A 17,014-nucleotide genomic window follows, 5' to 3' on the forward strand; every position below is an offset into this window, starting at 1 on the left:
GGTCTCATTACACATAAAGGGTAGAATTGGTCATGTAATAGATTGCTCTCCTATCAGATAAGGACACCAGCATCTCATCCCAGCTGGAACTTGCTTTATTTCTGAAGCCTTAGTACCAAGTGATGGAAGGCTGGGAAGATGGGGTCCCATTAAGATAAATTTAAAAAATGAACAGTTCAGTCATTGAGATAAATCATTGCAGTTATGGTTGCTGTGGATTTGCTGGCTGTTAGGTGAGACAGGAGCTGAGGCTAAAGTTCAGAGCAGCTTTCTGTTCGTTAGATGAGCTTGTGTAGTGTGTATAAAGCCTTCAGGGATGGACGCTCCTCTGCTGCCCTTCCCACCACACCCTCCTTTAGCTGGCTTCAATCCTGTTGTTGTTGAGCAAGTCACTTTGCAATCTGGCATAGCTGCATGTGTCCTGAACATTAATCTAGCATCTCCACCCACCAAACCAAGATCACATTACAGTCATTCTTTAAGGTAAAAATTAGAACACGTGTAGCTCTGTCACTCAGTCAATTGTGATGCTAGACTTTCATTTCACTTTCCTAAAAGTTCTTTTCATTTCAAATGTCATTGTTTAGGACAAAACAAAAGAAAACCTAGCATGACTATTTTCACATAAGACTAATAAACAGGCTCTCATTCATTATTTTTGTTTAAAAATATCTACCTCCCTTGTTTCTTGAGAAAAATAAAATGAGATGGTAGAATAATTGTTAAAATTGAATGTTTAAGAGTATATAGTCAAGATTAGTTATTTTGGATAAATTTATAAAAAGATGCCGAAAGCCTTAAACTCTTTTTTAAGGTTTATGATCATGACCAACTTGAATTTAGGTAAGAAAAACTAGGTTCAAAATTCTGTGAATGGTTTAAATAAAAATGTCTCCCTCTGGCACTTAAAGCAAACCAAAATAAAGCTCCCACTTGTTGTTTTTTTAATTAAGACTTTCTTTTAGAAGAATTTTAGATTCACAGCAATATAGAGGGGAAGATACAGAGGTTCCCCAGCTGCCCATACATGTGCATAGTCTCCCCCGTTATCCGCATCCTCACCAAAGTGGCACATTTAACAGAACTGAGGCACCTACACTGACACATCATGATCACTCAAAGTCCATCGTTTACATTACTGTTCACTCATGGTGCTGTATATTCTATGGGTTTAAACAGATGTATATTGATATGTATCCTCCATTATGGTATCACACGGAGTATTTTCACTGCCCTAAATACACTCTGTATTCAGCCTTTTCAGCTCTCTCTACATTCCCAATCCCTGGCAAACACTGACATTTTTACTATAAGCCTGGTTTTGCCTCTTCCAGGATGTTAAATATCGTTGAAATCATACAGGGAATAACCTTTTCGGATTGGCTTCTTTCACTTAGCAATATGTAGTTAAGTTTCTTCCATATCTTCTCATGATTTGATAACTCCTTTCTTTTTAGTGCTGAATAATGTTCTATTGTCTGGATGGACCACAGTTTATTTATCCAAGGAGCACAATTACTAGATTGTAGGGTATGAGAATGCTTAGTTTTGTAAGAAATCACTAAACTGTTTTTCCAAAGTGGCTGTCTCATTTTGTATTTTTACCAGCAATGAACGAGAGTCCCTGTTGCTCTTCATTCTCACCAGAATTTGTCATAGGTATTTTGGATTTGGGCCAATCTAATAGGTATTTAGTGTTATCTCATTATTTTAATTTGGATTTCCCTAGTGACATGTAATATGAAGATCTTGTCATATGCTTATTTACAGTCTAAATATTTTCTTGGTGATGTCTTTGTTTAGGACTTGTGCCCATTTTTAAATCTGGTTGTTTTTCATATTGTTGAATTTTAAGATATCTTTGTATATTTTAAGTAAAAGTCCTTTATCAGATATGTTTCTTTGCAACTATTTTCTCCCATTCTGTGATCTATCTTCTCATTCTCTTGATAGTGTCTTTCATAAAGCAGAAGTTTTTAATTTTGATGAAATCTAGCTAATCAATTATTTCTTTCATGGATCATACCTCTGGTGTTTTATCTAAAGAGACATCACATGGGGTGGTGAACACAGAGTACAGTGTGCAGGTAATGTGTTGCAGAATTGTACATCTAAAATCTGTATAATTTTGTTAACCATTGTCACCCCAATAAATTCAATAAAAAAAGAGAAAATAAAACGGTATCACATACAGAAGGTCATGTAGGTTGTCTCTTATGTCATCTTTTAGGAGTTTTACACTTTTATATTTTACATTTAGATCTTTGATTCATTTTGACTTAAAGGTATAAGATTCATATCTCAATTCATTTCTTTGCTTGTGGATATCCAGTTGTTCTAGCACCATTTGTTGATAATACTATTTTTTTTTCTATTGTATTGTCTTTGTTCCTTTGTCAAAGATCAGCTGACTATATTTATTATGGGACTATTTTGAGCTCTCTATTCTGTTCCATTGATGTATCTGTGTGTTCTTTCATCAACACCACACTGTCTTGATCATTGTAGTTTTATAGTAAGTCTTGAAGCCAGGTAATGTCATTCTTTTGACTTTATTCTCTTTCACTATTGGGTTGACTAGTTTCAGTTCTTTGTCTCTACATACAAACTTTTTTATTTTGAGAGAAACATTGATTTTTTTTGTTCCACTTATTTATGCATTTATTTATTGATTCTTATATGCACCTTGCCTGGGGATCAAAACCACAACCTTAGCCTATTGGAACAATGCTCTAACCAGCTGAACTGTTCAACCAGGGTTTCTTCATACAAACTTTAGACTCGGTTTGTTAATAGCTACAAAATAACTTGCTGGGATATTGACTGTGATTGCATTGAACTTCTAGATCAAGTTGAGAAGAAATGACATCTTGGTAATTTTGAGTCTTCCTGTCTATGAATACAGAATACTTATCCATTTTTTAAGTTATTCTTTGATTTCATTCATCATAGAGTTTTGTTTTTTTCTCATAGATCTTGTACATATTTTTTTTATTTTATACCTATTTTATTTTGAGGTACTAATATAAATGATATTGTGTTTTTCATTTCAAATTCCATTTATTCATTGCTAATATATAGAAAAACAGTTCATTTTTGTATATAAACCATTTACCTGCAACTCTGCTATAATCAGTTATCAGACTCAGGGTTTTTATTTTTGTTGTAGGGTTTTTGTTTTTTTGTCCATTCTTTCAGATTTTCTACATAAATAATCATGTCATCTGTAAACAAAGTTTATTTCCTTCTTCCTAGTTCGTAGTTTATTTTCTTCAATTGCTGCATTAACTAAAACTCCCAGTACAATATTGAAAAGTAATGTTGATAGTGAACATCCTTACCTTGTACCTGATTTTACTGGGAAAGCTTGAGGTTTCTCACAATTAAATACGGGATTAGCTGTAGGTTTTTTGTAGATGCTATTTATACAGTTGGAAGAGTCTCCCTTACTCCTCCTAGTTTTTGAAGGTTTTTTTTTATCATGAATGGGTATTGAGTTTTGTCAAGTGCTCTTTCTGCATCTAGTGATAAAATCATGTGATTATTTTTTATTTCATCCTGTTGATGTGATAATTTACATTGAGCTTTGAATGTTGAACCAGCCTTGCATACCTGAGATACATCTCACTTGGTCATGGTATACAATTCTTTTATACATTGTTGGATTTGATTTGCTACTATTTTGTTGAAGATTTATGCATTTATATTCATGAGAGATATAGGCCTGTAGTTTTCTTTTCTTATAATGTCTTTGCCTGGTTTTGGTATTCAGGAAATGCTGGCTTCATAGAACTTGTTAGAAAGTACTCTCTGCTTATATCTTCTGGAAGACACTGTAGAGAATTGGTATAATTTCTTCCTTAAATATTTGGTGAAATTTGTCAGTGAATCTATCTGGGACTGGTGCTTACGTTTTGGAAGGTTATTAATAATTGATTTACTATCTTTAATAGATACATGCCCATTCACATTGTCTATTTCTTCTTGTGTGAGTTTTGGCAAATTGTTATCTTTCAAGGATAACAATGGTGGGCATAGAGTTGTTCATAGTATTCCTTTATTATTGTGATGTTCATAGGATCTGTATTAATGTCTTCTCTTTCATTTCTTTCTTTCCTTTTTTTTCAAATAAGTTGGTTTAATTCCAGGTGATACAGAATTTGGGGTAGCACAAAGACTGAAGAACACACTTTGACAGGATTCTGGCTGGGTTTACTCTGACCCCACAGCTAAGGCTGAAATGGCAGAATAAGAAGAGCTAAAGAGATGAGCAAGCCACTGCATGGTTGTTATTATTATTTTTTACAATAGTTTATTCTTAAAATACAATAGGCTTAAAGACACCACTTTATTTTAGCTATAGATGGCAAGAAGCGATGTTATGATAGGGAATCCAGATGTTAAAACAAGAATGGAATTAAGGATTACCATAGTCCCAGGCTCAAGAAACAGCTTACTTTTTGCCAGATTTCTTAACTCGACCTGTGGCTAAGGAGCCCTTCCTGGCAGCCTTTGCTTTTAGCTCCTCAAGTTTCTTCTGCTCTTCTTTTTGCTTCTGCTTGAATGCCTTATCTTCCTCACCCATCTCCTTGGCTTGTTTCTTGGGCTATTTCAGGGCCTTCTTCTTGCCACCTTCATGGCCAAACATGGCGCCTTTCTCTTTCATTTCTAATATTAGTTATTTCTGTTCTTTGCTTCTCTTCTTAGCCTGGCTATAGGCTTATTCATTTAATTGATCTTTTCAAATAAGCACCTTTGGTTTCATTGATTTTCTTTGACTTCCTTTTTCCAATTTCATTGATTTCTACTCTAATTCATCTTTCTCTTTCTGCTAAATTTGAATTTAATTTTCTCATCTTTTTCTAGCTACCTAAACTGGAAGCTCCAATAATTGATTTTATACCTTTCTTCTTTCCTAATATATGCATTCACTGCTATAAATAAGCAGTGCTTGTCACTGCATCTCAGAAATTTTGATAAGATGTTTTTTTATTTTTATTTAATTCAAACTACTTTTTAATTTTTTTAAGATTTCTTCCTTTACCCATGTGTTACTTAAAAGTGTTTTGCTTGCCCTGGCTGGTGGTGCAGTGGATAGAACATCATCCCAGAGTGCCAGGGTCACCAGCACAAGCCAGAGTTATTGACTCAATCCCAGGGTCAGTGGCTCAATTCAAGGATGCTAGCTCAACCCCAAGGTCACTGATTCAAGCCCTGGTTGGGGCAAAAAAAAAAGGTGTGCTTAATCTCCATGTACTTTAGAATTTTCTGGTTATTATTTTGTTATTGATTTCTAGTTTAATTCCATTGTAGTTCAAAAGTAAATATTTTATTATTTTTATCTTTTAAATTATTTAATGTTTGCTTTATGGTATACTTTGGTAAATGGTCATGGCAGTTTGTGAAAAAATGTGGGGTTTTTTTTTCTAGATGAAGTAATCTATAAATGTCAATTATATCCACTTGATTGATGGCCCTTTTAATATTACAGCCTATTTTCCCCTTTTTGTCTTAATGGATCTCACAATATAATTAAGTGGTTTTATTTCTTCTCCCAAACTATATTTCATATTTTTTCTATCTATTCTTTGTTTAGTGCTCTACTGACTAGAAGGTGCTTCTTCATTCCAATTAATAATGATAAAAGATTCAATTCACCAGAAAGTTATAACAATTCTAAATTTATATAAATCTAATGATAGTCTCAAAGTATGTAAAGAAAAAATAATATCATAACCATAAAGGAAGTATATAAACTTATAATAAATCAGAGAGGTTTTTTAAACACAGCTCCCACTAAGTAATAAAATAATGAGACAAGAAATTAGTAAAGATATAGAAGATTCCAATAACATGATAGCAAACTTAATCTGTTCCACTATATGCAGAATATTTATAAAAATTGACCTCTCAAGAAATAATTGAGAATAGGAAATTAAATCAAAGAATTAACAGTAAAAAAAATATTAAAAAACAGGAATTAATGTCTCTGTAAATATTCTTGTGTGTGTGTTGTTTGCTTATTTTTAACAGCCCTTTAAAATATAAAAGTTATTCATAGATCATAGGTCCAAACAAAAACAGCCCTGAACCAAATTCGACCTGAGAGCTATGGTTTCCAGACCCCTGCATTAGATCATACAGATATTAAAATTATCTTAAGAGGATGTTATGAAAAACTTCATGCTAATAATCTTTAAAATTTAAGTGCATGGACAAATCCGTAATATTTTACAACTAACATAAGAATAGAAAATCAAATATTTTGTATAACTACTAAAGAAACTTGATTCCCAATTTAATTTCTTCCCACAGAGAAAAATGATAGGCCCAGATGGCTGTGCTGGTGAATTCTACCAAACATTGAAACAGACTTTTCTACAGAACAGTAAACCAGGGACTATTTTCCATCATTTTTGAGAGAGCTACATAACCTTAAAATCAAAACATGACAAAAAAACAGTATGAGAAAAATCCCAAGCCAATATCACCCAGAACACAGATTGAAAAATCCTAAATAACATATTAATAAATAAAATTTAACAAAATATAAAAATTTGGGTTAATTCCAGGAATGTGAGTCTAGTTGAACATACAAAAATTAATCAATGGACTTTATCACCTTACTAAAATAAATGAGCAAAATAATATGACCCTCTTAACAAATGAAGAATATATTGGAATATAATTCACTACCTATTCATAATAAAAATTCTCAATAACCTTGGGGGGAAAAAAGAGAATTTTTTTATTTTGAAAAGGTATCAATAGGAAATATACAGCAAACAGTAATGCTTAGTGGTGAAATAATGAAAGTTTTCCTACAAGAACAAGACAAGTACATCTACTATCATCACTTCACTCCCATTCAATCTTAAATTGAAGGTCACAGCCAATGCAGAGAAGGAATGAGGCTAATACAGAAAAAGAAAATAGAAGAGAAAATATTGGAAAGAAAGAAGAAATACAACTTTCATTATGCACAGATGATATGTGAGTGTCTTCATAAAAATTTCAAAAGAAAAGTAAATTGGTACAGCCACTGTGGAATCTGGAGGTTCCTCTAGAAATTATAAGTAGAAGTATCATATGATATAGCAATTCCACTTCTGGGTTTATAGCTGGAGGAAATAAAATTAGTATCTCAAATAAATATCTGCACCCCCAGGTTCAATGCAACATTATTCACAATAGCCAATATATGGAAACAACAGTCTAAGTATCTGTCAACAGATAAATCAAAAGATGTCTTTATATCAATATATATTTCCATTGATTTGAAAGAGAGGAAGGGAAAGAAGAGGAAGGGAGAGAAAAATAGAAGCATCAATTTGTTGCTCCACTTAGTTGCACACATATTGATTGTATCTCATATGTGCCCTGACTGGGGTTCAAATCATTGACCTCAGACTTGAGCTGGTGACATTGGCCTCTGGGACAACTCTCTATCCATTGCACCACTGGCCAGGGCTGCATATTAATACACAGTGGTACCTTGAAATACAAACAGACCAACATACGAATTTTTTAAGATACGAGCTGCGATTCGGTTCGTATTTTTGTTCGAGATCTGAGCAAAATTCTGAGATATGAGTAGTGATTCGGGAAGCTACAGCTAGTTGGTGCATTGGCACATGGGTCCAGTATCAGCAGCACAACACCAGCATCTCGTTCTTTCTCACGTGTTACTCGCAGAATCAAGTCGAATCTCGTGCGCTGTACTCATTCTTGCATCATTTTTGCATTTTTTACTAACTTTTTTTGTGTGCTATCATGGGGCCTAGGAAAGTGAGTGTAAAGGACAGTGGTGAGAAGAAGAGAATGATGTCGATAGAAGTAAAGCAAGAAATAATAGAAAAACATGAGCGTGGTGTACGAGTGCTTGAACTGGCAAGGCTGTACGACTGCAATACATATACAATTTGTACCATCCTTAAACAGAAGGATACCATCAAAAACACAAATCCAGTGAAAGGAACTACAATTCTGTCCCTTAATTGGACAAATATCCATGAAGAAATGGAGAAGCTTCTGCTGGTGTGGGTGAAAGAGAAAGAGCTGGCAGAAGATACAGTGACGGAGACTGTAATATGCAAAAAGACATGTATTATTTACGGCGACTTGAAAAAAAACCCATCAACCTCAAAAGAGGCAGCAGAAGATACATTTAAGGCAAGTCACGGCTGGTTTGAAAATTTCAAGAAGAGATCTGGCATCCACTCGGTGGTGAGGCATGGTGAAGCTGCGAGTGCTGACGTTAAGGCGGCTGAGGAGTACATCATAGGTTTTGCTGCACTTATAGCAAAGGAAGGCTACATCCCCCAACAAGTGTTCAACTGTGATGAAACAGGATTGTTTTGGAAAAAAATGCCCCAAAGGACTTTTATCACTGCAGAGGAGAAGAAGCTACCAGGCCATAAACACATGAAGGACCGTCTGACCCTTGCATTGTGTACAAATGCTAGCAGTAACTGTCAAGTAAAGCCACTGCTAGTGTATCATTCTGAAAATCCTTGAGCCTTTAAGACTCACAAGATTCTTAAAGAAAAACTGCAGGTTATGTGGTGCGCCAATGCTAGGGCATGGGTTACGCAACAGTTTTTTATTGAATGGGTAAATCTCGTCTTTGGTCCTGCAGTGAAGAAATATCTTCAAGAAAATAAACTCCTGATGAAAGCATTACTAATCCTTGATAATGCTCCAGCCCACCCACCTGGTCTTGAAGATGACATTCTCAATGAGTTCAAATTCGTGAAAGTCCTCTACCTTCCACCCAACACAACTTCAATCTTGCAACCTATGGATCAGCAGGTCATTTCCAACTTTAAAAAGCTTTACAAAAAGCACTTGTTCTGCCGCTGCTTTGAGGTGACTGAGAATACAATTCTAACCCTTCAGGAGTTTTGGGAAGATCACTACAATATTGTGATATGTTTACGCATTATTGACTTGGCATGGCAAGAGGTTACAAGAAGAACTTTGAACTCAGCATGGAAAAAGTTATGGCCTAATGTTGTTGCAGACAGGGACTTCAAAGGACTCAAGCCATAGACTGAGACCAAGGTAGAAGCGTTGGAGGAGATTGTGTCCCTTGGAAAGTCGATGGGTCTGGAGGTAGATGAGGGTGATGTAAATGAGCTCGTCGAGGACCATGAGGAGAAATTCTCAACTGAGGCGTTGACAGAGCTACACATGATGCAACATATGAAGCTTCTGCAAGAGTTAGTAGTGAGGAGGAGGTAGAATCGGAGGAAGTGATTTCTACAAGTGAAATTAAAGACATGCTGGCAATGTGGGAGAAGCTTTCAAGTTTCACTGAAGAGAAACACCCAAAAAAAGTTTCAACTGGTCGTGCTTCAGCACTTTTTAATGACACTTGTTTGACACATTTCTGTAACATTTTAAAAAGCAGGCAAAAGCAAACCTCTTTGGATAGACTTTTATTCAAAAGTCCTGCAAGTGAAAGTGCCAAAAGTGCAGCCAAAAAGGCAGAAAACAGGTGATGATTAAATGAAAAATACATAATGTTAAGCTTAGGTTAAGTTTAAAGTTAAGAAAGTGTATTTTTTTACAATTAAGTTTTTGTGGTTTCATTTTAAGTAAAGAAAGTACAGTTTTAGTTTTGTTTAAAGTAAAGAAAATGCAGTTTTAGTTTACATTTAGTGTTAAGAAAGTGCAGTTTTAGTTTACACGTCTACAGTGTCTGCATCCCTTCCTCACTCCTCCTCTGCCATTCATTCACCTTCATTAGCTGCACTCATCTGTCTCCAGGTAAGAATACAGTACAGTGGTACCATGAGATACAAATTTAATTCATTCTGTAACCAGCTTGTAAGTCAGTCAAGTCATATATCAAGCTGCCTATACTGGACCCGTGTGCCAACACGCCAACTAACAGCAGCTTCCGAATCACAACTCATATCTCGGAATTTCACTTGGAGCTCGAACAAAAATACAAACCGAGTCTCAGTTCATATCTTAAAAAATTTGTATGTTGGTCTGTTTGTATCTCAAGGTACCACTGTACTAAATAACACTTTTTTTTATTAATTTTAATCACTTTTTTCTTTTATTTCATATATTTTGTTATGCATTGGTAAAGTATACATGTGTGTTTCTTAATTAAAAACATGTATTTTTTTATAATTTAGGATAGTTTGGGGATGTTTCACAGGGCTGGAATGGATTAAATTTATTTCAGTTATTTTAAATGGGATAAATTTCTTTGATATACTAGTTGACTGACTTACAAGCTCGTTACAGAACGAATTAAACTCGTATCTCAAGGTACCACTATATATATATATATATATATAATCAGTGTGTGTATATATTATATATACATATATATTATTCAGTCATAAAAAAAAGAGGGAAATCCTGCCATTTCCAACAATGTGTATAAAATATAAGGGTTTGTACAAAGTATGGTCTCACTTATTTATGGACCCTTAAGAGACAAATACTGAATGATCTCATTTATGGACTCTTAAAACACCAAACTCAGAAACAGAAAATAGAATGATGATTGCAGATATAAGGAAAAAATAAGTAAAGGTGATCAAAGGGTAGAAATTTCCATTTATTAGATAAATAAGTTCTGGGAATGCAATGTATGCCATGGTGACTACAGTTAACAATATTGTATTTATATTTAAAAGTTATTAAAAGAGTAAATCTTAAAAGTTCTCAACACAAAAAAATTTATAACTATGTGAGATGATGGATGTGTTAACTTACCTTTTTGTGGTATTCATTTCAGCCTGTGTACATATATCAAATCATGATGTTGTACACCTTAAATTTACAAAATGCTATATTTTAATTACATTTCAGTAATGATAGAAAATAAGAAATTTCAAAAAAATTTCAGATAATTAGCATTAAAAGGAAAATTCAGCAAGGTTGTTATATTAAAATACACAATGCAATTTTTTTCCTCCTCCAGATCATGAAGAATATTCCCCTGTTCACTTCTAGTAGCCAAAGATGCACTAAAATATAATCCCTTATGTCACTAATTAACAGAAAATAAGAAATTTAAATAATAGCATTGACAACAAAACTAAAAATATCAAATTATTAAATATCAAATCTAAGATAATATACACAAGACCTGGAAGCATACTAACTATAAAACATTACTGAAAGACATTAAAGAAGATCAAATTAAATAGAGACATACCATGTTAATGAAGTATGAAGATTAAATAATATAAAAATGTCAATTTTCTTCAAATTATACTATATATTCAATGCTTGAGCTAAAATCCCAATTAGTTTTTGTAAGAATCAGACGGCAGGGCCTGGCCAGTTGGCTCAGTGGTAGAGCGTTGGCCTGGTGTGTGGGAGTCCCTGGTTCAATTCCCAGCCAGGGCACACAGGAGAAGCACCCATCTGCTTCTCCACCCCTCCCCCTCTCCTTCCTCTCTGTCTCTCTCTTCCCCTCCCACAGCCAAGGCTCCATTGGAGCAAAGTTGGCCCGGGTGCTGGGGATGGCTCTATGGCCTCTGCCTCAGGCGCTAGAATGGCTCTGGTTGCAACAGAGCAATGCCCCAGAGGGACAGAGCATCACTCCCTGGTGGGCATGCTGGGTGGAGCCTGGTTGGGCGCATGTGAGAGTCTGTCTGACTGCCTCCCCGTTTCCAGCTTCAGAAACACACACACACACACATAAGAATCAGACTGCACTCAAACACCAGCTGTGCAGGCTTTATTAGAGGAGAAAGACCTGCCGGGGCACTCCTCCGGGAGAAGTGCACGGAAACAGACTCTGAGGCAAACATTTATTAAGGTGGGAAGAGCTTTGAGCAAGTATGTATTGAGTCAGCAATTCTAGTATGCTCCCTTCTGCAGTCCTGTGATTTCGGCTTCCTGGAACGCTTCTCCTCGGGGCAGCTGACCAGCTTCCTAGAACTTTTCTGCTTCAGGGATGATAGTAAGTAAGCAAGGGTGGGGTCAGATAGACAAGTGGAACAGCAAAAGGGCAGTTGGAAGTTCTGGTAAATTCATGTATCCATCAGTTTTTAAATGTTTTATCTATATGTTTATATATATATTGTTTGTGTATATCTATACTGTGTATTTGTTTTGTTGTTATGTAATTTAAAAAGCTGATTTTAGAAATATATTAAAACATTATAGGCCAGCCTGATTTCAAAATGAAAATACATGTAAATGCAATAGACTGAGACTAGCAAGGATACTCTTTTTTTCTTTTTCTTTTCCAAGTAAGAGGAGGGGAGATAGAGAGACAGACTCCTGCATCCACCCCAACCAGGATCCACCCAGCAATCCCAATTTGGGGCCAATGCTGAAATCAACAGAGCTATTTTTATTGCCTGAAGCTGACGCTTGGAGCAACAAGCTATCATCAAAGTGGAGGCCCACACTGAAACCAATAGAGCCACTGGCTGCAGAAAAGGAAGAGGTAGAGAAGGGGGAGACAAGCAGATGGTTACTTCTCCTGTGTTCCCTGATTAGGAATTGAACCCAGTACATCCATATGCCAGGCCAACACTCTATCCACTGAGCCAAATGGCCAGGGCTATAAGGATACTCTTGAAAAAGTTTATGGTGAGAAGACCTATTCTACAAGATATTGATACTTCTCTTAATGTGTAGTTAAAACCATATGGTAATGTTGAAAGGACAGACAAATAAAATAATGGGATAGCCCTGGCCAGTTGGCTCAGTGGTAGAGCATCGGCCTGGCGTGCATGAGTCCCGGGTTCTATTCCCAACCAGGACACACAGGAGAAGCACCCATCTGCTTCTCCACCCCTCCCCCTCTCCTTCCTCTCTGTCTCTCTCTTCCCCTCCCGCAGCGAGGCTCCATTGGAGCAAAGTTGGCCCGGGCACTAAGGATGGCTCTGTGGCCTCAGACTCAGGCGCTAGAATGGCCCTGGTTGCAACAGAGCAACGCCCCAGATGGGCAGAGCATCGTCCCTTGGTGAGCATGCCGGATAGATCCCGGTCAGGCGCATGCGGGAGTCTGTCTGACTGCCTCCCCATTTCCAACTTCAAAAAAATAAAATAATAATAATAATAATAATAATGGGATAAAAACAAGATTCCAGAAACAGACCTATGCATATATAGATTCCTAAATGACTAAGATGACACTTCAGAAGGGAAAGCATAATTTCACAATAAATGTTGCTGAGCGTATTGGATATCCTGGGGGGAAAGAGGTAGAATTAACCTTGAACCCAGTCATATACCATCCAGAAAAATCAGCCCCAGCTGGATTATAAATACCAAAACATAATCATTACAAAACAATTATATTAAATTATATATATTTATATTAAGTTGTACTATATTAAGTTTACCAGGACACCAATATGAGAGTAAAAGTAACCTTTAGAGTGGAACATAATATTTTGACACACATAGACAATTCTACAAATCAATAATAATAAAGGCTGAAAACCAAATAGGAAAATGGGCAGGAGATTTAAATAGCCACTTTACAGAAGATGATATCCAAATAGCCAATGAATACATAAACATCTGAAAAGTATTCAACTCATGACTTAATTTAAACGCAGGGAAAATATATACTAATATTAATTGAGATTACACTACTATAACATAGTAAAAAGTATATATTTGGTCTCTGTCCCCAATTCCTGGCAGGGAGCTTCTAAAATTCTTATAAATTCTTAAGTGATAGGAATGATAAGAGTACCTTTTTAAAATACTGTTTGGTCTAAGTTTCTGGTTCCTGACACCAGTGCTTCTAAGACCTTGGGAATCTCCAGAGTGATAAGAGTGTCTTTTTGTCATGCTAATGAGATGACTGGTGACTAGGTCTCTAGATGAATTCAGGTTGGGGGCTGGTCCCCAGGAACACCAGGGCATGATGATGGGTTAGAACTTTCAGCCCTTACCCCACAACCACCACCCCTCCGCCTGACCTCCATAAAGGGGACACTGGAGATTGAGTTAATCACCAATGGCCAATGATTTCATAAGCATGCCTTTGTAATAAAGTCTCCATTTAAACCCTAAACAACAGGGTTCAGAGAGCTGCCAGTCTGGTGAACACGTGGAGGTGCTGGGAGGGTAACATATCAGAGAGGGCGTGAAAGCTCCACTTCCCTTCCCCTGACTTTGCCCTATAGACTGCTTATCCAGTTGTTCACTTGTATCCTTTATAACAAACTGGTAATACTAAATAAACTGTTTTCCTGGGTTCTGTGAGCCACTACAGCAAATTCTCAAATCTAAGCAAGGAGTTGTGAGAATCTCCAAGTTTTAGGCAGGTCAGACAGAAGTGTGGGTTACCTGGGACCCACTACTTGCAGTTGGCTGTCAGTTGGTGGTGTCCACGACATTGCTACTTGCAGCCAATGGCCTGTTAAATTCTGCCCTGGCCTTTGTTTTGTACCCTGAATAATCTTATATTAAAGCCCAATAGAGTAATCCTTACTAAAGCTATCATCTCACAGATTTAACTGAAGGACTGAAGAGTTTTCTTTTTGTGAAAAGTGATTTATTTGCAAAGACTGTTGGAAGAGAAAGAACAGCAACCATTTGAAACCACATGTAGTTAAAAATCAAAAACTCTCCAAGTGGAAAAATTCTCTTCTGCAGCTCCATCATCTATGGACCCTCAAGGACCTCCATGGGAGTGCTCTGCTTTCTGTAGACTGACTGTCAATATGTGCACACACTTAAAACCAGGGAGAGCCAGCAATAAAGATTCTCATTCCTGTGGCCAGCATCACAGGGGGAGCCCTGCTGCTGCATGAATTATCTGTCACCATGGAGTAGTCTGCTGTGCTGACAGGCACTGAATGAATTGGCTTTGGCAACCCTCACTTCCCTTGTCATTCCAATTAAATTATTAAAATTAAAGTAGAAGTGCTTAAAGCTAAGGCATTTGGTAGAAGTTCATAAGGGGCTCAGAAATCTGTGCCCTGACTTCTTAGCAAGATGCTTTCCCAACTATTTTTAACCTCAAAGAGAAAATTTTCTGAAGGTTCACACCTATATTCTTGTGGCTTCAATTTCCATTCCACCCGATTAATGTTAAAAAAAAAATTCAAATGTTAAAATAATATCTTTATTTAATATGAAAAAATAAGAATTTACATTTAAAATCATCTTCAGCCTGACTAGTGGTGGCACAGTGGATAAGCTCTGACCTGAAATGCTAAGGTCACTGGTTTGAAATCCTGGGCTTGCCTGGTCAAGGCACATACAGGAAGTAACTACTATGAGATAATGCTTCCTGCTTCTCCCGCCTCCCCCCACCCTTTCTCTCTCCTCTCTCCTCTCTTTAAAACAAAAATCAGTAAATAAAAAAAAAAAAAAGTTCAATAAAAATTCTCTTCACTGGCCTTCCCCCTCCCCCAGCCAAACATCAACTTTTTCTCGACCAAATTCTCAATACTATTATCTATAGCAAAGACACAAACTTAGAGCAGAAGAAATCAAAAGGGAATTTTCCTGTGCTCAGTACAATTGAGCTCAGTCACTTATTTTATGAAGAATCAATAACTACCTTTATCATGTTAGAGCAACTGGCTCCTTGAATCAAGTTCAGTAGTCAAGGCTGGGGGCGGGGGGAAAACATACTTCTGATGGCAAATAAAAATGAATTTTAAAAAATTTCAGGTTAAATACTAGAGAAATCTCTTAATGAAGATATTTTTCAGACTAGTGCAAAGTCCTGAGATAAATGATTTGAAGTGACATTGTTTGAGACATTTAAATTAGAGTGGATAAAATTCTCAAATCCACCACAAAGAAACACTCTTTGTAAAACTTATAGGAATATTTCTAGGGTTTATAATAGGCCTATTCTAGGAGGAAGCAAGCCTAGAAGGCCACTCTGCTGTTGAATAAATGTGATTTTAAATGGAGTGTGGCACTGTAACTTGGTTCCCTCTTCCTTGGAGAAGAGCATGAATGGGTCAGTTAGCCAGAAATTAATAGGTTGTTTCACAAAGCCTACCTAATTACGTGAGTTTTTTCTCAAGAATATGATTCAATTCTCATTTTCTTTTAACTATTTTTTTAAAATGTATCTACCCAAGGGCTTCCAATCCCCTTTCTCTAACAAACGAGCATGTAACAGAGAAGAAAAGTTCTGAACTAACACAGCTTTGGATTTCAAATGCTTGAATTCAATTCCACCTTTCCTACTAAAATGAATTTAACGTAACCCTCAATGGTCAGGCTTTCCTGCTACAAAGTTGACCCAGCACAACCTTAATTAAGCATAAAGAGTTTCATAACGAGTAGTAAACAATTTGTTTAAAATCAGCCCTTATGAGTTTAATAAAAATAAAAAAAAACAACTAGCATTCAGAGAGCTTTCATTTAAAAGTACAATTACCATATTCTATAAGCCTATTGATTTTTCTTCATTGTTGGGAGGAAGCCAACAGAATTACATATTTATTAATTTTGTTTTCTGATCCCTTTGTTTCAAGAGCTTCACTCTTCTGCTCCATTGTGTGAGAGGCTGCGATTTCCAGAGCTGGTCCACAGAGATGGCTGATGCACGGCCAGACCAAATTCTGATTAATGCTCCATTATTAGGAGTCGCCTGTACTCCAAGAGCTTTTTATAAGTCCACAGTTTTGACCCCCCAACCTTCTTTTCCCTTTGGTAATTGCTGAAGTTTGACAGCCACTGTGTGTACTGCCTGTAACATATGGCTAATTGAATCTGAGTCGGGGAAAGAATGACCAGATTCTTAATTATGAACCTCTCAACAGATCTGGAGGCTGAGTAAAAAAGAAGCAAGGAAAAGCTGCTGAGCCAGAAAACATATTATATACAGTGATTATAGCAGGCTGCAATAGTTCCAGAAATGCCTGAATGTATCGCTTTTTGGTTTGCTCTTTCTGTATTTTATTCACAGAAGGCAGATACAGAGTAGATAGAGTTTTGAAATTCACATAATCTTATATTCGGACACTTTGCATTTCTAATAAAGCAAATGCTGGGTTTTCATCTTGTAGATTCTTCTCCAGCCTCACCATTCCAGTAATGA

At 36.3% G+C, this 17,014-nt stretch overlaps 1 pseudogene; it reads right to left on the bottom strand.

Moving 5' to 3' along the window:
* Nucleotides 1-4,453: 4,453 nt before the first annotated feature.
* Nucleotides 4,454-4,648, bottom strand: LOC136320073 (translation machinery-associated protein 7-like; annotated as a pseudogene).
* Nucleotides 4,649-17,014: the final 12,366 nt, after the last annotated feature.

Source organism: Saccopteryx bilineata, chromosome 1 (genome assembly GCF_036850765.1).
Source record: "Saccopteryx bilineata isolate mSacBil1 chromosome 1, mSacBil1_pri_phased_curated, whole genome shotgun sequence".
In the NCBI taxonomy this organism is placed as follows: domain Eukaryota; kingdom Metazoa; phylum Chordata; class Mammalia; order Chiroptera; family Emballonuridae; genus Saccopteryx; species Saccopteryx bilineata.